At 40.9% G+C, this 17,964-nt stretch overlaps 23 non-coding genes across 23 annotated transcripts; 8 read left to right on the top strand and 15 right to left on the bottom strand.

Annotated features, from left to right (window-relative positions):
- The first annotated feature begins 239 nt into the window (after window positions 1-239).
- Window positions 240-334, top strand: TRNAI-UAU (transfer RNA isoleucine (anticodon UAU)). Its single transcript has 2 exons — window positions 240-277; window positions 299-334. It is a non-coding gene; the product is annotated as a tRNA-Ile (tRNA).
- A 1,159-nt stretch (window positions 335-1,493) lies between these two features.
- Window positions 1,494-1,565, bottom strand: TRNAT-UGU (transfer RNA threonine (anticodon UGU)). Its single transcript has one exon. It is a non-coding gene; the product is annotated as a tRNA-Thr (tRNA).
- A 589-nt stretch (window positions 1,566-2,154) lies between these two features.
- TRNAS-GCU (transfer RNA serine (anticodon GCU)) lies at window positions 2,155-2,236 on the bottom strand. The gene has a single exon. It is a non-coding gene; the product is annotated as a tRNA-Ser (tRNA).
- A 289-nt stretch (window positions 2,237-2,525) lies between these two features.
- Window positions 2,526-2,620, top strand: TRNAI-UAU (transfer RNA isoleucine (anticodon UAU)). Its single transcript has 2 exons — window positions 2,526-2,563; window positions 2,585-2,620. It is a non-coding gene; the product is annotated as a tRNA-Ile (tRNA).
- Window positions 2,621-3,765: 1,145 nt separating this feature from the next.
- TRNAT-UGU (transfer RNA threonine (anticodon UGU)) lies at window positions 3,766-3,837 on the bottom strand. The gene has a single exon. It is a non-coding gene; the product is annotated as a tRNA-Thr (tRNA).
- A 589-nt stretch (window positions 3,838-4,426) lies between these two features.
- Window positions 4,427-4,508, bottom strand: TRNAS-GCU (transfer RNA serine (anticodon GCU)). The gene has a single exon. It is a non-coding gene; the product is annotated as a tRNA-Ser (tRNA).
- Window positions 4,509-4,797: 289 nt separating this feature from the next.
- On the top strand, window positions 4,798-4,892 carry TRNAI-UAU (transfer RNA isoleucine (anticodon UAU)). Its single transcript has 2 exons — window positions 4,798-4,835; window positions 4,857-4,892. It is a non-coding gene; the product is annotated as a tRNA-Ile (tRNA).
- A 1,170-nt stretch (window positions 4,893-6,062) lies between these two features.
- On the bottom strand, window positions 6,063-6,134 carry TRNAT-UGU (transfer RNA threonine (anticodon UGU)). Its single transcript has one exon. It is a non-coding gene; the product is annotated as a tRNA-Thr (tRNA).
- Window positions 6,135-6,723: 589 nt separating this feature from the next.
- On the bottom strand, window positions 6,724-6,805 carry TRNAS-GCU (transfer RNA serine (anticodon GCU)). Its single transcript has one exon. It is a non-coding gene; the product is annotated as a tRNA-Ser (tRNA).
- A 289-nt stretch (window positions 6,806-7,094) lies between these two features.
- TRNAI-UAU (transfer RNA isoleucine (anticodon UAU)) lies at window positions 7,095-7,189 on the top strand. The gene is made up of 2 exons: window positions 7,095-7,132; window positions 7,154-7,189. It is a non-coding gene; the product is annotated as a tRNA-Ile (tRNA).
- A 1,159-nt stretch (window positions 7,190-8,348) lies between these two features.
- Window positions 8,349-8,420, bottom strand: TRNAT-UGU (transfer RNA threonine (anticodon UGU)). The gene has a single exon. It is a non-coding gene; the product is annotated as a tRNA-Thr (tRNA).
- A 589-nt stretch (window positions 8,421-9,009) lies between these two features.
- On the bottom strand, window positions 9,010-9,091 carry TRNAS-GCU (transfer RNA serine (anticodon GCU)). Its single transcript has one exon. It is a non-coding gene; the product is annotated as a tRNA-Ser (tRNA).
- Window positions 9,092-9,380: 289 nt separating this feature from the next.
- On the top strand, window positions 9,381-9,475 carry TRNAI-UAU (transfer RNA isoleucine (anticodon UAU)). Its single transcript has 2 exons — window positions 9,381-9,418; window positions 9,440-9,475. It is a non-coding gene; the product is annotated as a tRNA-Ile (tRNA).
- A 1,159-nt stretch (window positions 9,476-10,634) lies between these two features.
- On the bottom strand, window positions 10,635-10,706 carry TRNAT-UGU (transfer RNA threonine (anticodon UGU)). The gene has a single exon. It is a non-coding gene; the product is annotated as a tRNA-Thr (tRNA).
- A 589-nt stretch (window positions 10,707-11,295) lies between these two features.
- Window positions 11,296-11,377, bottom strand: TRNAS-GCU (transfer RNA serine (anticodon GCU)). Its single transcript has one exon. It is a non-coding gene; the product is annotated as a tRNA-Ser (tRNA).
- Window positions 11,378-11,666: 289 nt separating this feature from the next.
- On the top strand, window positions 11,667-11,761 carry TRNAI-UAU (transfer RNA isoleucine (anticodon UAU)). Its single transcript has 2 exons — window positions 11,667-11,704; window positions 11,726-11,761. It is a non-coding gene; the product is annotated as a tRNA-Ile (tRNA).
- A 1,159-nt stretch (window positions 11,762-12,920) lies between these two features.
- On the bottom strand, window positions 12,921-12,992 carry TRNAT-UGU (transfer RNA threonine (anticodon UGU)). Its single transcript has one exon. It is a non-coding gene; the product is annotated as a tRNA-Thr (tRNA).
- A 573-nt stretch (window positions 12,993-13,565) lies between these two features.
- TRNAS-GCU (transfer RNA serine (anticodon GCU)) lies at window positions 13,566-13,647 on the bottom strand. Its single transcript has one exon. It is a non-coding gene; the product is annotated as a tRNA-Ser (tRNA).
- A 289-nt stretch (window positions 13,648-13,936) lies between these two features.
- TRNAI-UAU (transfer RNA isoleucine (anticodon UAU)) lies at window positions 13,937-14,031 on the top strand. Its single transcript has 2 exons — window positions 13,937-13,974; window positions 13,996-14,031. It is a non-coding gene; the product is annotated as a tRNA-Ile (tRNA).
- Window positions 14,032-15,201: 1,170 nt separating this feature from the next.
- TRNAT-UGU (transfer RNA threonine (anticodon UGU)) lies at window positions 15,202-15,273 on the bottom strand. The gene has a single exon. It is a non-coding gene; the product is annotated as a tRNA-Thr (tRNA).
- A 589-nt stretch (window positions 15,274-15,862) lies between these two features.
- Window positions 15,863-15,944, bottom strand: TRNAS-GCU (transfer RNA serine (anticodon GCU)). The gene has a single exon. It is a non-coding gene; the product is annotated as a tRNA-Ser (tRNA).
- Window positions 15,945-16,233: 289 nt separating this feature from the next.
- TRNAI-UAU (transfer RNA isoleucine (anticodon UAU)) lies at window positions 16,234-16,328 on the top strand. The gene is made up of 2 exons: window positions 16,234-16,271; window positions 16,293-16,328. It is a non-coding gene; the product is annotated as a tRNA-Ile (tRNA).
- Window positions 16,329-17,498: 1,170 nt separating this feature from the next.
- On the bottom strand, window positions 17,499-17,570 carry TRNAT-UGU (transfer RNA threonine (anticodon UGU)). The gene has a single exon. It is a non-coding gene; the product is annotated as a tRNA-Thr (tRNA).
- Between the last annotated feature and the right edge of the window lie 394 nt (window positions 17,571-17,964).

The raw sequence follows: 17,964 nt of genomic DNA, 5'->3' as shown, positions 1-17,964 counted from the left end.
ATTAAAAATAAGCATAAGTTTATCCTAGACTGTGTCAGAATGGCAAATGTATGGGGTGTTCAATAGACAGAGCACACGATATAGCAGAATTATCAAATCTATTCCATTTGGACTGTATTTTTAATAGTCATGATAACATGCTAGCATGTGAGTCGATCTTGCACAGTGAATAATGGAGCAGTGCAGTATCTACTTGGTTAGCACTAGATGGCTCAAATGGGGAGAAATGAAAACAGTAAGCTCCAGTGGCGCAATCGGTTAGCGCGCGGTACTTATACAGCAGTACTTGCACTGAGCCATGCCGAGGTTGTGAGTTCGAGCCTCACCTGGAGCAGTTGATTGGTTTTCGTAAACCATTTCACTAAAAGTAAAGATTAGACTCAGAATAAAGACGGCTCTTGCTAGAGACTCTTAACTTCTTTTCAGGATCTGCGTGTCCGACTCCTCCAGGTGCCAAATATCACATATCCTATGCGATGCTCCTTATAAACATTCAATGATGTACCATCTTGCATAGCATGCAAACACCACATCAGTGCATTTAAAAATACTTTTGTAGAATAATAAATATGATGAATACATTGTTGTCACGGGATAACCATAAACTGAGGAGCTGCAAACAGTACTGTGTCAGCTACATACAATAAAATTTAACTCAAAGAAATATCAAAAGAAGAGCATCATCATATTAAAGTTTCTAGTCAACATAAGAGTTGCACCATAGCAGCTTATGGTGCTTTCTGCTCAGATTGTGCCTCCAATCCCACATTGACTTTTTTAGTTCTTTGCAATTTTAAAAAACAATTCCTGCTCAAAGCTAGCTTTTCAAAACCATTCAACCTATTACATTTATTTCTCTTACCTGTGAATGTGGTCCATGTTCTCTTTTCCTCATTCCCATCATGATACTCCCTTTCCGGAAACCAAGTTCACTTCTTTATCCAGCCCACCCATCCAAGGTCACCAAATCTATGAAGCAATTCTGCTTTTTCTCACATTCTCTCCATGTACAAGATACCTTGTATCAATTGAATGGACAGCAGGAGAGGTGAATATTTATGGTTAGTGGGGGTGGGGTTTTGAAGATTAACCTCATTTGACTAAGAGCCGGGGTATCTGGGAGAAAAAGTATTTTAAGGGGGATGAAGTTCATATCTCCTTGGTGAAATTTCTAGAGCCTTATTTCATCCTTTCTGTGGATGCAGACTCAGTCGGAACAGACGTCCTAGTCCTCGCTCTGCCTTTCAAAGGAACTTTAAATATGCATGGCTTATTTGGCTTTGCCCGGCACGGCTTGCCCGGCGGGGTGAGAATGGCGTTCGTCAGGCGATCGGAAGGGGTGAGACAATAGTTTATGGTTCAATGGTTTTCATGAAGTCTTCTTGATAAGATTAAAGCAGGAAAGGGAAGCTTGTCAATAAGCAAACTTAAGACAAGGTGTGACTCCTAGAAAGAATGACTTGAAAACAACATACAGAAACACACATATAAAAAGGCCCTGATGAGGCTTGAACTCATGACCCCTGGTTTACAAGACCAGTGCTCTGCCACTGAGCTACAAGGCCGGTCTGCCTGCAGTTTGTAAATCGCAACATGTATTCTTACTGCGGTATGAAGATATCTATGATTTTGAGACTCTGTATGGAAATGCAGTTGCATTTGAATGTCTACATGTGTGCACAAAACGAAGAGCATGCTTAAGACACTTTTCTTGAAAGTAGGAAAAACTCCATTTTGATTTGAGAACATAAGAGTATTCACATTTATGACCATACTGAAAGCTCTACTGAGTATGTCCGCAATCAGTGACAGATAGAGAACTCACTTATTAGAAGTGATCTGTCTCTGTGGGGCAGACAAATGTAAACACGCATACACTTGAGACGGCTGAAACTTTAGGAGTAAGAAATGCTTTCTTATCAGTCTATCTATCCAAACTGGTTGGAAGGCCAGGAGTGAGGAATAGGCAATCCTCTGGACACTTCATGAAAGATCTAATTTCAATTAAGCACAAAATACTTCCCTTTATTTGACATAAATGCCATAATGGAATAGTCAGTTGGGCCCTTCTAGTGGATTATGGCAGTGTCTTGAAAGAGAGTGTAATTGTACTACGAGACATGCTCACCTTCAAAAGAGTGTCTGATGGCTTTCCGACGAAGGTGGGATTCGAACCCACGCGTGCAGAGCACAATGGATTAGCAGTCCATCGCCTCAACCACTCGGCCACCTCGTCTGCCTTAGGGGCTTATATTTCATTTTTGGTGAAATTCTAACTATGTGCTAATTAAAAATAAGCATAAGTTTATCCTAGACTGTGTCAGAATGGCAAATGTATGGGGTGTTCAATAGACAGAGCACACGATATAGCAGAATTATCAAATCTATTCCATTTGGACTGTATTTTTAATAGTCATGATAACATGCTAGCATGTGAGTCGATCTTGCACAGTGAATAATGGAGCAGTGCAGTATCTACTTGGTTAGCACTAGATGGCTCAAATGGTGAGAAATGAAAACAGTAAGCTCCAGTGGCGCAATCGGTTAGCGCGCGGTACTTATACAGCAGTACTTGCACTGAGCCATGCCGAGGTTGTGAGTTCGAGCCTCACCTGGAGCAGTTGTTTGTTTTTGGTAAACCATTTCACTAAAAGTAAAGATTAGACTCAGAATAAAGACGGCTCTTGCTAGAGAGTCTTAACTTCTTTTCAGGATCTGCGTGTCCGACTCCTCCAGGTGCCAAATATCACATATCCTATGCGGTGCTCCTTATAAACATTCAATGATGTACCATCTTGCATAGCATGCAAACACCACATCAGTGCATTTAAAAATACTTTTGTAGAATAATAAATATGATGAATACATTGTTGTCACGGGATAACCATACACTGAGGAGCTGCAAATAGTACTGTGTCAGCTACATACAATAAAATTTAACTCAAAGAAATATCAAAAGAAGAGCATCATCATATTAAAGTTTCTAGTCAACATAAGAGTTGCACCATAGCAGCTTATGGTGCTTTCTGCTCAGATTGTGCCTCCAATCCCACATTGACTTTTTTAGTTCTTTGCAATTTTAAAAAACAATTCCTGCTGAAAGCTAGCTTTTCAAAACCATTCAACCTATTACATTTATTTCTCTAACCTGTGAATGTGGTCCATGTTCTCTTTTCCTCATTCCCATCATGATACTCCCTTTCCGGAAACCAAGTTCACTTCTTTATCCAGCCCACCCATCCAAGGTCACCAAATCGATGAAGCAATTCTGCTTTTTCTCACATTCTCTCCATGTACAAGATACCTTGTATCAATTGAATGGACAGCAGGAGAGGTGAATATTTATGGTTAGTGGGGGTGGGGTTTTGAAGATTAACCTCATTTGACTAAGAGCCGGGGTATCTGGGAGAAAAAGTATTTTAAGGGGGATGAAGTTCATATCTCCTTGGTGAAATTTCTAGAGCCTTATTTCATCCTTTCTGTGGATGCAGACTCAGTCGGAACAGACGTCCTAGTCCTCGCTCTGCCTTTCAAAGGAACTTTAAATATGCATGGCTTATTTGGCTTTGCCCGGCAGGGTGAGAATGGCGTTCGTCAGGCGATCGGAAGGGGTGAGACAATAGTTTATGGTTCAATGGTTTCCATGAAGTCTTCTTGATAAGATGAAAGCAGGAAAGGGAAGCTTGTCAATAAGCAAACTTAAGACAAGGTGTGACTCCTAGAAAGAATGACTTGAAAACAACATACAGAAACACACATATAAAAAGGCCCTGATGAGGCTTGAACTCATGACCCCTGGTTTACAAGACCAGTGCTCTGCCACTGAGCTACAAGGCCGGTCTGCCTGCAGTTTGTAAATCGCAACATGTATTCTTACTGCGGTATGAAGATATCTATGATTTTGAGACTCTGTATGGAAATGCAGTTGCATTTGAATGTCTACATGTGTGCACAAATCGAAGAGCATGCTTAAGACACTTTTCTTGAAAGTAGGAAAAACTCCATTTTGATTTGAGAACATAAGAGTATTCACATTTATGACCATACTGAAAGCTCTACTGAGTATGTCCGCAATCAGTGACAGATAGAGAACTCACTTATTAGAAGTGATCTGTCTCTGTGGGGCAGACAAATGTAAACACGCATACACTTGAGACGGCTGAAACTTTAGGAGTAAGAAATGCTTTCTTATCAGTCTATCTATCCAAACTGGTTGGAAGGCCAGGAGTGAGGAATAGGCAATCCTTTGGACACTTCATGAAAGATCTAATTTCAATTAAGCACAAAATACTTCCCTTTATTTGACATAAATGCCATAATGGAATAGTCAGTTGGGCCCTTCTAGTGGATTATGGCAGTGTCTTGAAAGAGAGTGTAATTGTACTACGAGACATGCTCACCTTCAAAAGAGTGTCTGATGGCTTTCCGACGAAGGTGGGATTCGAACCCACGCGTGCAGAGCACAATGGATTAGCAGTCCATCGCCTCAACCACTCGGCCACCTCGTCTGCCTTAGGGGCTTATATTTCATTTTTGGTGAAATTCTAACTATGTGCTAATTAAAAATAAGCATAAGTTTATCCTAGACTGTGTCAGAATGGCAAATGTATGGGGTGTTCAATAGACAGAGCACACAATATAGCAGAATTATCAAATCTATTCCATTTGGACTGTATTTTTAATAGTCATGATAACATGCTAGCATGTGAGTCGATCTTGCACAGTGAATAATGGAGCAGTGCAGTATCTACTTGGTTAGCACTAGATGGCTCAAATGGGGAGAAATGAAAACAGTAAGCTCCAGTGGCGCAATCGGTTAGCGCGCGGTACTTATACACCAGTACTTGCACTGAGCCATGCCGAGGTTGTGAGTTCGAGCCTCACCTGGAGCAGTTGATTGGTTTTCATAAACCATTTCACTAAAAGTAAAGATTAGACTCAAAATAAAGACGGCTCTTGCTAGAGAGTCTTAACTTCTTTTCAGGATCTGCGCGTCCGACTCCTCCAGGTGCCAAATATCACATATCCTATGCGATGCTCCTTATAAACATTCAATGATGTACCATCTTGCATAACATGCAAACACCACATCAGTGCATTTAAAAATACTTTTGTAGAATAATAAATATGATGAATACATTGTTGTCACGGGATAACCATAAACTGAGGAGCTGCAAACAGTACTGTGTCAGCTACATACAATAAAATTTAACTCAAAGAAATATCAAAAGAAGAGCATCATCATATTAAAGTTTCTAGTCAACATAAGAGTTGCACCATAGCAGCTTATGGTGCTTTCTGCTCAGATTGTGCCTCCAATCCCACATTGACTTTTTTAGTTCTTTGCAATTTTAAAAAACCATTCCTGCTCAAAGCTAGCTTTTCAAAACCATTCAACCTATTACATTTATTTCTCTAACCTGTGAATGTGGTCCATGTTCTCTTTTCCTCATTCCCATCATGATACTCCCTTTCCGGAAACCAAGTTCACTTCTTTATCCAGCCCACCCATCCAAGGTCACCAAATCTATGAAGCAATTCTGCTTTTTCTCACATTCTCTCCATGTACAAGATACCTTGTATCAATTGAATGGACAGCAGGAGAGGTGAATATTTATGGTTAGTGGGGGTGGGGTTTTGAAGTTTAACCTCATTTGACTAAGAGCCGGGGTATCTGGGAGAAAAAGTATTTTAAGGGGGATGAAGTTCATATCTCCTTGGTGAAATTTCTAGAGCCTTATTTCATCCTTTCTGTGGATGCAGACTCAGTCGGAACAGATGTCCTAGTCCTCGCTCTGCCTTTCAAAGGAACTTTAAATATGTATGGCTTATTTGGCTTTGCCCGGCAGGGCTTGCCCGGCGGGGTGAGAATGGCGTTTGTCAGGCGTTCGTCAGGCGATCGGAAGGGGTGAGGAAATAGTTTATGGTTCAATGGTTTTCATGAAGTCTTCTTGATAAGATGAAAGCAGGAAAGGGAAGCTTGTCAATAAGCAAACTTAAGACAAGGTGTGACTCCTAGAAAGAATGACTTGAAAACAACATACAGAAACACACATATAAAAAGGCCCTGATGAGGCTTGAACTCATGACCCCTGGTTTACAAGACCAGTGCTCTGCCACTGAGCTACAAGGCCGGTCTGCCTGCAGTTTGTAAATCGCAACATGTATTCTTACTGCGGTATGAAGATATCTATGATTTTGAGACTCTGTATGGAAATGCAGTTGCATTTGAATGTCTACATGTGTGCACAAATCGAAGAGCATGCTTAAGACACTTTTCTTGAAAGTAGGAAAAACTCCATTTTGATTTGAGAACATAAGAGTATTCACATTTATGACCATACTGAAAGCTCTACTGAGTATGTCCGCAATCAGTGACAGATAGAGAACTCACTTATTAGAAGTGATCTGTCTCTGTGGGGCAGACAAATGTAAACACGCATACACTTGAGACGGCTGAAACTTTAGGAGTAAGAAATGCTTTCTTATCAGTCTATCTATCCAAACTGGTTGGAAGGCCAGGAGTGAGGAATAGGCAATCCTCTGGACACTTCATGAAAGATCTAATTTCAATTAAGCACAAAATACTTCCCTTTATTTGACATAAATGCCATAATGGAATAGTCAGTTGGGCCCTTCTAGTGGATTATGGCAGTGTCTTGAAAGAGAGTGTAATTGTACTACGAGACATGCTCACCTGCAAAAGAGTGTCTGATGGCTTTCCGACGAAGGTGGGATTCGAACCAACGCATGCAGAGCACAATGGATTAGCAGTCCATCGCCTCAACCACTCGGCCACCTCGTCTGCCTTAGGGGCTTATATTTCATTTTTGGTGAAATTCTAACTATGTGCTAATTAAAAATAAGCATAAGTTTATCCTAGACTGTGTGAGAATGGCAAATGTATGGGGTGTTCAATAGACAGAGCACACGATATAGCAGAATTATCAAATCTATTCCATTTGGACTGTATTTTTAATAGTCATGATAACATGCTAGCATGTGAGTCGATCTTGCACAGTGAATAATGGAGCAGTGCAGTATCTACTTGGTTAGCACTAGATGGCTCAAATGGGGAGAAATGAAAACAGTAAGCTCCAGTGGCGCAATCGGTTAGCGCGCGGTACTTATACAGCAGTACTTGCACTGAGCCATGCCGAGGTTGTGAGTTCGAGCCTCACCTGGAGCAGTTGATTGGTTTCCGTAAACCATTTCACTAAAAGTAAAGATTAGACTCAGAATAAAGACGGCTCTTGCTAGAGAGTCTTAACTTCTTTTCAGGATCTGCGTGTCCGACTCCTCCAGGTGCCAAATATCACATATCCTATGCGATGCTCCTTATAAACATTCAATGATGTACCATCTTGCATAGCATGCAAACACCACATCAGTGCATTTAAAAATACTTTTGTAGAATAATAAATATGATGAATACATTGTTGTCACGGGATAACCATAAACTGAGGAGCTGCAAACAGTACTGTGTCAGCTACATACAATAAAATTTAACTCAAAGAAATATCAAAAGAAGAGCATCATCATATTAAAGTTTCTAGTCAACATAAGAGTTGCACCATAGCAGCTTATGGTGCTTTCTGCTCAGATTGTGCCTCCAATCCCACATTGACTTTTTTAGTTCTTTGCAATTTTAAAAAACAATTCCTGCTGAAAGCTAGCTTTTCAAAACCATTCAACCTATTACATTTATTTCTCTAACCTGTGAATGTGGTCCATGTTCTCTTTTCCTCATTCCCATCATGATACTCCCTTTCCGGAAACCAAGTTCACTTCTTTATCCAGCCCACCCATCCAAGGTCACCAAATCTATGAAGCAATTCTGCTTTTTCTCACATTCTCTCCATGTACAAGATACCTTGTATCAATTGAATGGACAGCAGGAGAGGTGAATATTTATGGTTAGTGGGGGTGGGGTTTTGAAGATTAACCTCATTTGACTAAGAGCCGGGGTATCTGGGAGAAAAAGTATTTTAAGGGGGATGAAGTTCATATCTCCTTGGTGAAATTTCTAGAGCCTTATTTCATCCTTTCTGTGGATGCAGACTCAGTCGGAACAGACGTCCTAGTCCTCGCTCTGCCTTTCAAAGGAACTTTAAATATGCATGGCTTATTTGGCTTTGCCCGGCAGGGCTTGCCCGGCGGGGTGAGAATGGCGTTCGTCAGGCGATCGGAAGGGGTGAGACAATAGTTTATGGTTCAATGGTTTCCATGAAGTCTTCTTGATAAGATGAAAGCAGGAAAGGGAAGCTTGTCAATAAGCAAACTTAAGACAAGGTGTGACTCCTAGAAAGAATGACTTGAAAACAACATACAGAAACACACATATAAAAAGGCCCTGATGAGGCTTGAACTCATGACCCCTGGTTTACAAGACCAGTGCTCTGCCACTGAGCTACAAGGCCGGTCTGCCTGCAGTTTGTAAATCGCAACATGTATTCTTACTGCGGTATGAAGATATCTATGATTTTGAGACTCTGTATGGAAATGCAGTTGCATTTGAATGTCTACATGTGTGCACAAATCGAAGAGCATGCTTAAGACACTTTTCTTGAAAGTAGGAAAAACTCCATTTTGATTTGAGAACATAAGAGTATTCACATTTATGACCATACTGAAAGCTCTACTGAGTATGTCCGCAATCAGTGACAGATAGAGAACTCACTTATTAGAAGTGATCTGTCTCTGTGGGGCAGACAAATGTAAACACGCATACACTTGAGACGGCTGAAACTTTAGGAGTAAGAAATGCTTTCTTATCAGTCTATCTATCCAAACTGGTTGGAAGGCCAGGAGTGAGGAATAGGCAATCCTCTGGACACTTCATGAAAGATCTAATTTCAATTAAGCACAAAATACTTCCCTTTATTTGACATAAATGCCATAATGGAATAGTCAGTTGGGCCCTTCTAGTGGATTATGGCAGTGTCTTGAAAGAGAGTGTAATTGTACTACGAGACATGCTCACCTTCAAAAGAGTGTCTGATGGCTTTCCGACGAAGGTGGGATTCGAACCCACGCGTGCAGAGCACAATGGATTAGCAGTCCATCGCCTTAACCACTCGGCCACCTCGTCTGCCTTAGGGGCCTATATTTCATTTTTGGTGAAATTCTAACTATGTGCTAATTAAAAATAAGCATAAGTTTATCCTAGACTGTGTCAGAACGGCAAATGTATGGGGTGTTCAATAGACAGAGCACACGATATAGCAGAATTATCAAATCTATTCCATTTGGACTGTATTTTTAATAGTCATGATAACATGCTAGCATGTGAGTCGATCTTGCACAGTGAATAATGGAGCAGTGCAGTATCTACTTGGTTAGCACTAGATGGCTCAAATGGGGAGAAATGAAAACAGTAAGCTCCAGTGGCGCAATCGGTTAGCGCGCGGTACTTATACAGCAGTACTTGCACTGAGCCATGCCGAGGTTGTGAGTTCGAGCCTCACCTGGAGCAGTTGATTGGTTTTCGTAAACCATTTCACTAAAAGTAAAGATTAGACTCAGAATAAAGACGGCTCTTGCTAGAGAGTCTTAACTTCTTTTCAGGATCTGCGTGTCCGACTCCTCCAGGTGCCAAATATCACATATCCTATGCGATGCTCCTTATAAACATTCAATGATGTACCATCTTGCATAGCATGCAAACACCACATCAGTGCATTTAAAAATACTTTTGTAGAATAATAAATATGATGAATACATTGTTGTCACGGGATAACCATAAACTGAGGAGCTGCAAACAGTACTGTGTCAGCTACATACAATAAAATTTAACTCAAAGAAATATCAAAAGAAGAGCATCATCATATTAAAGTTTCTAGTCAACATAAGAGTTGCACCATAGCAGCTTATGGTGCTTTCTGCTCAGATTGTGCCTCCAATCCCACATTGACTTTTTTAGTTCTTTGCAATTTTAAAAAACAATTCCTGCTGAAAGCTAGCTTTTCAAAACCATTCAACCTATTACATTTATTTCTCTAACCTGTGAATGTGGTCCATGTTCTCTTTTCCTCATTCCCATCATGATACTCCCTTTCCGGAAACCAAGTTCACTTCTTTATCCAGCCCACCCATCCAAGGTCACCAAATCTATGAAGCAATTCTGCTTTTTCTCACATTCTCTCCATGTACAAGATACCTTGTATCAATTGAATGGACAGCAGGAGAGGTGAATATTTATGGTTAGTGGGGGTGGGGTTTTGAAGATTAACCTCATTTGACTAAGAGCCGGGGTATCTGGGAGAAAAAGTATTTTAAGGGGGATGAAGTTCATATCTCCTTGGTGAAATTTCTAGAGCCTTATTTCATCCTTTCTGTGGATGCAGACTCAGTCGGAACAGACGTCCTAGTCCTCGCTCTGCCTTTCAAAGGAACTTTAAATATGCATGGCTTATTTGGCTTTGCCCGGCAGGGCTTGCCCGGCGGGGTGAGAATGGCGTTCGTCAGGCGATCGGAAGGGGTGAGACAATAGTTTATGGTTCAATGGTTTCCATGAAGTCTTCTTGATAAGATGAAAGCAGGAAAGGGAAGCTTGTCAATAAGCAAACTTAAGACAAGGTGTGACTCCTAGAAAGAATGACTTGAAAACAACATACAGAAACACACATATAAAAAGGCCCTGATGAGGCTTGAACTCATGACCCCTGGTTTACAAGACCAGTGCTCTGCCACTGAGCTACAAGGCCGGTCTGCCTGCAGTTTGTAAATCGCAACATGTATTCTTACTGCGGTATGAAGATATCTATGATTTTGAGACTCTGTATGGAAATGCAGTTGCATTTGAATGTCTACATGTGTGCACAAATCGAAGAGCATGCTTAAGACACTTTTCTTGAAAGTAGGAAAAACTCCATTTTGATTTGAGAACATAAGAGTATTCACATTTATGACCATACTGAAAGCTCTACTGAGTATGTCCGCAATCAGTGACAGATAGAGAACTCACTTATTAGAAGTGATCTGTCTCTGTGGGGCAGACAAATGTAAACACGCATACACTTGAGACGGCTGAAACTTTAGGAGTAAGAAATGCTTTCTTATCAGTCTATCTATCCAAACTGGTTGGAAGGCCAGGAGTGAGGAATAGGCAATCCTCTGGACACTTCATGAAAGATCTAATTTCAATTAAGCACAAAATACTTCCCTTTATTTGACATAAATGCCATAATGGAATAGTCAGTTGGGCCCTTCTAGTGGATTATGGCAGTGTCTTGAAAGAGAGTGTAATTGTACTTCGAGACATGCTCACCTTCAAAAGAGTGTCTGATGGCTTTCCGACGAAGGTGGGATTCGAACCCACGCGTGCAGAGCACAATGGATTAGCAGTCCATCGCCTCAACCACTCGGCCACCTCGTCTGCCTTAGGGGCTTATATTTCATTTTTGGTGAAATTCTAACTATGTGCTAATTAAAAATAAGCATAAGTTTATCCTAGACTGTGTCAGAATGGCAAATGTATGGGGTGTTCAATAGACAGAGCACACGATATAGCAGAATTATCAAATCTATTCCATTTGGACTGTATTTTTAATAGTCATGATAACATGCTAGCATGTGAGTCGATCTTGCACAGTGAATAATGGAGCAGTGCAGTATCTACTTGGTTAGCACTAGATGGCTCAAATGGGGAGAAGTGAAAACAGTAAGCTCCAGTGGCGCAATCGGTTAGCGCGCGGTACTTATACAGCAGTACTTGCACTGAGCCATGCCGAGGTTGTGAGTTCGAGCCTCACCTGGAGCAGTTGATTGGTTTTCATAAACCATTTCACTAAAAGTAAAGATTAGACTCAGAATAAAGACGGCTCTTGCTAGAGAGTCTTAACTTCTTTTCAGGATCTGCGTGTCCGACTCCTCCAGGTGCCAAATATCACATATCCTATGCGATGCTCCTTATAAACATTCAATGATGTACCATCTTGCATAGCATGCAAACACCACATCAGTGCATTTAAAAATACTTTTGTAGAATAATAAATATGATGAATACATTGTTGTCACGGGATAACCATAAACTGAGGAGCTGCAAACAGTACTGTGTCAGCTACATACAATAAAATTTAACTCAAAGAAATATCAAAAGAAGAGCATCATCATATTAAAGTTTCTAGTCAACATAAGAGTTGCACCATAGCAGCTTATGGTGCTTTCTGCTCAGATTGTGCCTCCAATCCCACATTGACTTTTTTAGTTCTTTGCAATTTTAAAAAACAATTCCTGCTCAAAGCTAGCTTTTCAAAACCATTCAACCTATTACATTTATTTCTCTAACCTGTGAATGTGGTCCATGTTCTCTTTTCCTCATTCCCATCATGATACTCCCTTTCCGGAAACCAAGTTCACTTCTTTATCCAGCCCACCCATCCAAGGTCACCAAATCTATGAAGCAATTCTGCTTTTTCTCACATTCTCTCCATGTACAAGATACCTTGTATCAATTGAATGGACAGCAGGAGAGGTGAATATTTATGGTTAGTGGGGGTGGGGTTTTGAAGATTAACCTCATTTGACTAAGAGCCGGGGTATCTGGGAGAAAAAGTATTTTAAGGGGGATGAAGTTCATATCTCCTTGGTGAAATTTCTAGAGCCTTATTTCATCCTTTCTGTGGATGCAGACTCAGTCGGAACAGACGTCCTAGTCCTCGCTCTGCCTTTCAAAGGAACTTTAAATATGCATGGCTTATTTGGCTTTGCCCGGCAGGGCTTGCCCGGCTGGGTGAGAATGGCGTTCGTCAGGCGATCGGAAGGGGTGAGACAATAGTTTATGGTTCAATGGTTTTCATGAAGTCTTCTTGATAAGATTAAAGCAGGAAAGGGAAGCTTGTCAATAAGCAAACTTAAGACAAGGTGTGACTCCTAGAAAGAATGACTTGAAAACAACATACAGAAACACACGTATAAAAAGGCCCTGATGAGGCTTGAACTCATGACCCCTGGTTTACAGGACCAGTGCTCTGCCACTGAGCTACAAGGCCGGTCTGCCTGCAGTTTGTAAATCGCAACATGTATTCTTACTGCGGTATGAAGATATCTATGATTTTGAGACTCTGTATGGAAATGCAGTTGCATTTGAATGTCTACATGTGTGCACAAATCGAAGAGCATGCTTAAGACACTTTTCTTGAAAGTAGGAAAAACTCCATTTTGATTTGAGAACATAAGAGTATTCACATTTATGACCATACTGAAAGCTCTACTGAGTATGTCCGCAATCAGTGACAGATAGAGAACTCACTTATTAGAAGTGATCTGTCTCTGTGGGGCAGACAAATGTAAACACGCATACACTTGAGACGGCTGAAACTTTAGGAGTAAGAAATGCTTTCTTATCAGTCTATCTATCCAAACTGGTTGGAAGGCCAGGAGTGAGAAATAGGCAATCCTCTGGACACTTCATGAAAGATCTAATTTCAATTAAGCACAAAATACTTCCCTTTATTTTGGAATAGTCAGTTGGGCCCTTCTAGTGGATTATGGCAGTGTCTTGAAAGAGAGTGTAATTGTACTACGAGACATGCTCACCTTCAAAAGAGTGTCTGATGGCTTTCCGACGAAGGTGGGATTCGAACCCACGCGTGCAGAGCACAATGGATTAGCAGTCCATCGCCTTAACCACTCGGCCACCTCGTCTGCCTTAGGGGCCTATATTTCATTTTTGGTGAAATTCTAACTATGTGCTAATTAAAAATAAGCATAAGTTTATCCTAGACTGTGTCAGAACGGCAAATGTATGGGGTGTTCAATAGACAGAGCACACGATATAGCAGAATTATCAAATCTATTCCATTTGGACTGTATTTTTAATAGTCATGATAACATGCTAGCATGTGAGTCGATCTTGCACAGTGAATAATGGAGCAGTGCAGTATCTACTTGGTTAGCACTAGATGGCTCAAATGGGGAGAAATGAAAACAGTAAGCTCCAGTGGCGCAATCGGTTGGCGCGCGGTACTTATACAGCAGTACTTGCACTGAGCCATGCTGAGGTTGTGAGTTCGAGCCTCACCTGGAGCAGTTGATTGGTTTTCATAAACCATTTCACTAAAAGTAAAGATTAGACTCAGAATAAAGACGGCTCTTGCTAGAGAGTCTTAACTTCTTTTCAGGATCTGCGTGTCCGACTCCTCCAGGTGCCAAATATCACATATCCTATGCGATGCTCCTTATAAACATTCAATGATGTACCATCTTGCATAGCATGCAAACACCACATCAGTGCATTTAAAAATACTTTTGTAGAATAATAAATATGATGAATACATTGTTGTCACGGGATAACCATAAACTGAGGAGCTGCAAACAGTACTGTGTCAGCTACATACAATAAAATTTAACTCAAAGAAATATCAAAAGAAGAGCATCATCATATTAAAGTTTCTAGTCAACATAAGAGTTGCACCATAGCAGCTTATGGTGCTTTCTGCTCAGATTGTGCCTCCAATCCCACATTGACTTTTTTAGTTCTTTGCAATTTTAAAAAACAATTCCTGCTGAAAGCTAGCTTTTCAAAACCATTCAACCTATTACATTTATTTCTCTAACCTGTGAATGTGGTCCATGTTCTCTTTTCCTCATTCCCATCATGATACTCCCTTTCCGGAAACCAAGTTCACTTCTTTATCCAGCCCACCCATCCAAGGTCACCAAATCTATGAAGCAATTCTGCTTTTTCTCACATTCTCTCCATGTACAAGATACCTTGTATCAATTGAATGGACAGCAGGAGAGGTGAAAATTTATGGTTAGTGGGGGTGGGGTTTTGAAGATTAACCTCATTTGACTAAGAGCCAGGGTATCTGGGAGAAAAAGTATTTTAAGGGGGATGAAGTTCATATCTCCTTGGTGAAATTTCTAGAGCCTTATTTCATCCTTTCTGTGGATGCAGACTCAGTCGGAACAGACGTCCTAGTCCTCGCTCTGCCTTTCAAAGGAACTTTAAATATGCATGGCTTATTAGGCTTTGCCCGGCAGGGCTTGCCCGGCGGGGTGAGAATGGCGTTTGTCAGGCGTTCGTCAGGCGATCGGAAGGGGTGAGGCAATAGTTTATGGTTCAATGGTTTTCATGAAGTCTTCTTGATAAGATGAAAGCAGGAAAGGGAAGCTTGTCAATAAGCAAACTTAAGACAAGGTGTGACTCCTAGAAAGAATGACTTGAAAACAACATACAGAAACACACGTATAAAAAGGCCCTGATGAGGCTTGAACTCATGACCCCTGGTTTACAAGACCAGTGCTCTGCCACTGAGCTACAAGGCCGGTCTGCATGCAGTTTGTAAATCGCAACATGTATTCTTACTGCGGTATGAAGATATCTATGATTTTGAGACTCTGTATGGAAATGCAGTTGCATTTGAATGTCTACATGTGTGCACAAATCGAAGAGCATGCTTAAGACACTTTTCTTGAAAGTAGGAAAAACTCCATTTTGATTTGAGAACATAAGAGTATTCACATTTATGACCATACTGAAAGCTCTACTGAGTATGTCCGCAATCAGTGACAGATAGAGAACTCACTTATTAGAAGTGATCTGTCTCTGTGGGGCAGACAAATGTAAACACGCATACACTTGAGACGGCTGAAACTTTAGGAGTAAGAAATGCTTTCTTATCAGTCTATCTATCCAAACTGGTTGGAAGGCCAGGAGTGAGGAATAGGCAATCCTCTGGACACTTCATGAAAGATCTAATTTCAATTAAGCACAAAATACTTCCCTTTATTTGACATAAATGCCATAATGGAATAGTCAGTTGGGCCCTTCTAGTGGATTATGGCAGTGTCTTGAAAGAGAGTGTAATTGTACTACGAGACATGCTCACCTTCAAAAGAGTGTCTAATGGCTTTCCGACGAAGGTGGGATTCGAACCCACGCGTGCAGAGCACAATGGATTAGCAGTCCATCGCCTCAACCACTCGGCCACCTCGTCTGCCTTAGGGGCTTATATTTCATTTTTGGTGAAATTCTAACTATGTGCTAATTAAAAATAAGCATAAGTTTATCCTAGACTGTGTCAGAATGGCAAATGTATGGGGTGTTCAATAGACAGAGCACACGATATAGCAGAATTATCAAATCTATTCCATTTGGACTGTATTTTTAATAGTCATGATAACATGCTAGCATGTGAGTCGATCTTGCACAGTGAATAATGGAGCAGTGCAGTATCTACTTGGTTAGCACTAGATGGCTCAAATGGGAAGAAATTAAAACAGTAAGCTCCAGTGGCGCAATCGGTTAGCGCGCGGTACTTATACAGCAGTACTTGCACTGAGCCATGCCGAGGTTGTGAGTTCGAGCCTCACCTGGAGCAGTTGATTGGTTTTCATAAACCATTTCACTAAAAGTAAAGATTAGACTCAGAATAAAGACGGCTCTTGCTAGAGATTCTTAACTTCTTTTCAGGATCTGCGTGTCCGACTCCTCCAGGTGCCAAATATCACATATCCTATGCGATGCTCCTTATAAACATTCAATGATGTACCATCTTGCATAGCATGCAAACACCACATCAGTGCATTTAAAAATACTTTTGTAGAATAATAAATATGATGAATACATTGTTGTCACGGGATAACCATAAACTGAGGAGCTGCAAACAGTACTGTGTCAGCTACATACAATAAAATTTAACTCAAAGAAATATCAAAAGAAGAGCATCATCATATTAAAGTTTCTAGTCAACATAAGAGTTGCACCATAGCAGCTTATGGTGCTTTCTGCTCAGATTGTGCCTCCAATCCCACATTGACTTTTTTAGTTCTTTGCAATTTTAAAAAACAATTCCTGCTCAAAGCTAGCTTTTCAAAACCATTCAACCTATTACATTTATTTCTCTAACCTGTGAATGTGGTCCATGTTCTCTTTTCCTCATTCCCATCATGATACTCCCTTTCCGGAAACCAAGTTCACTTCTTTATCCAGCCCACCCATCCAAGGTCACCAAATCTATGAAGCAATTCTGCTTTTTCTCACATTCTCTCCATGTACAAGATACCTTGTATCAATTGAATGGACAGCAGGAGAGGTGAATATTTATGGTTAGTGGGGGTGGGGTTTTGAAGTTTAACCTCATTTGACTAAGAGCCGGGGTATCTGGGAGAAAAAGTATTTTAAGGGGGATGAAGTTCATATCTCCTTGGTGAAATTTCTAGAGCCTTATTTCATCCTTTCTGTGGATGCAGACTCAGTCGGAACAGACGTCCTAGTCCTCGCTCTGCCTTTCAAAGGAACTTTAAATATGCATGGCTTATTTGGCTTTGCCCGGCAGGGCTTGCCCGGCGGGGTGAGAATGGCGTTTGTCAGGCGTTCGTCAGGCGATCGGAAGGGGTGAGGCAATAGTTTATGGTTCAATGGTTTTCATGAAGTCTTCTTGATAAGATGAAAGCAGGAAAGGGAAGCTTGTCAATAAGCAAACTTAAGACAAGGTGTGACTCCTAGAAAGAATGACTTGAAAACAACATACAGAAACACACATATAAAAAGGCCCTGATGAGGCTTGAACTCATGACCCCTGGTTTACAAGACCAGTGCTCTGCCACTGAGCTACAAGGCCGGTCTGCCTGCAGTTTGTAAATCGCAACATGTATTCTTACTGCGGTATGAAGATATCTATGATTTTGAGACTCTGTATGGAAATGCAGTTGCATTTGAATGTCTACATGTGTGCACAAATCGAAGAGCATGCTTAAGACACTTTTCTTGAAAGTAGGAAAAACTCCATTTTGATTTGAGAACATAAGAGTATTCACATTTATGACCATACTGAAAGCTCTACTGAGTATGTCCGCAATCAGTGACAGATAGAGAACTCACTTATTAGAAGTGATCTGTCTCTGTGGGGCAGACAAATGTAAACACGCATACACTTGAGACGGCTGAAACTTTAGGAGTAAGAAATGCTTTCTTATCAGTCTATCTATCCAAACTGGTTGGAAGGCCAGGAGTGA

The sequence above is a fragment of the Lissotriton vulgaris genome, chromosome 5 (genome assembly GCF_964263255.1).
Source record: "Lissotriton vulgaris chromosome 5, aLisVul1.2, whole genome shotgun sequence".
In the NCBI taxonomy this organism is placed as follows: domain Eukaryota; kingdom Metazoa; phylum Chordata; class Amphibia; order Caudata; family Salamandridae; genus Lissotriton; species Lissotriton vulgaris.
The sequence above is the reverse complement of the archived record's forward strand: the minus strand, read 5'-3'. Positions and strand labels throughout refer to the sequence as shown.